Source organism: Mesitornis unicolor, unplaced genomic scaffold (genome assembly GCF_000695765.1).
Source record: "Mesitornis unicolor isolate BGI_N332 unplaced genomic scaffold, ASM69576v1 scaffold30438, whole genome shotgun sequence".
NCBI classification, from domain to species: Eukaryota; Metazoa; Chordata; class Aves; order Mesitornithiformes; family Mesitornithidae; genus Mesitornis; species Mesitornis unicolor.
The window spans coordinates 53,248-54,146 of NW_010200279.1; positions in this window are offsets into that span (position 1 = coordinate 53,248).

Here is an 899-nt window from a genome sequence, read left to right on the forward strand (position 1 = left end):
CTGCTCGGGGGCTGCTCCCCTTGACGTGCAAGGGGACGAGGGGCTGCAAACAGTTCAGTTCAGTCACAGACTCCCAAAAGGGCTGGGAAGCAACTGCCTCTGCAGCCACCTTCTCCTTTTCCAATTCAGTTTTGCGTTGGTGATTATTTAGAAACGAAGGATATGTGGATTTGGTTTGGTTTTTTTTTTCCCCTTTGTTGGGAATTTTTGTAGCAAATGGCACTTCAGTACAATCTTAGGTTCCCTTCTGGTGCTCTGATGCTTTCATTTGCTTGGCATGCCGAGCGCAAGCCAAGTTTGGGGCTCTTGGACATATTTAGACATGCACTACTAAACAGATCCTGCTAGAGAAATCTGTCTTCAAGCTATGCAGCCGCTCCTACCGCTTGGATGCAGTGAGCTCTCGCTGCTGTTCCCCTGCTGCAGCCACGGGGCTGTGACCGCATCCAGGCTGCGCACAGAAGCTGCTGCCGAGCTGAATTCACCCAGTGCACGCGGGGTCACCTCTCCCGCTGGGTTTTAATGCTGCGAGGAAGCATCTTGCCGAGTCCCAAACGCTGCTACTGTTTAATGACGCTTGCGGCGTGGTTTGTGCCAGCAGCTCCCCGCAGGAAGGCGGGGTGGGAAAATGGACCATTTTCTCCCCAAAAAAGGAGTAAGGGAGAGAAAAAAAGCAAAAAAAAAAAACCCAAAAAACCAAGCACTAACCACACTGCTACTTCACCCTGGAAGTACCGGGTTGGAGGTCTGCCTAGGCACAGTGTCGGCAGAGGGCAGCCTTCACTTAGTAGCACAATCCAAGCCGGCACAAAGGCACAGCCGTGTGTGGCCTTCGGCGCTGCCATCGCCATCCTCATGGCTCTGGGAAGGGGCAGGTAGACCTCCATGGCTGGGAGCGC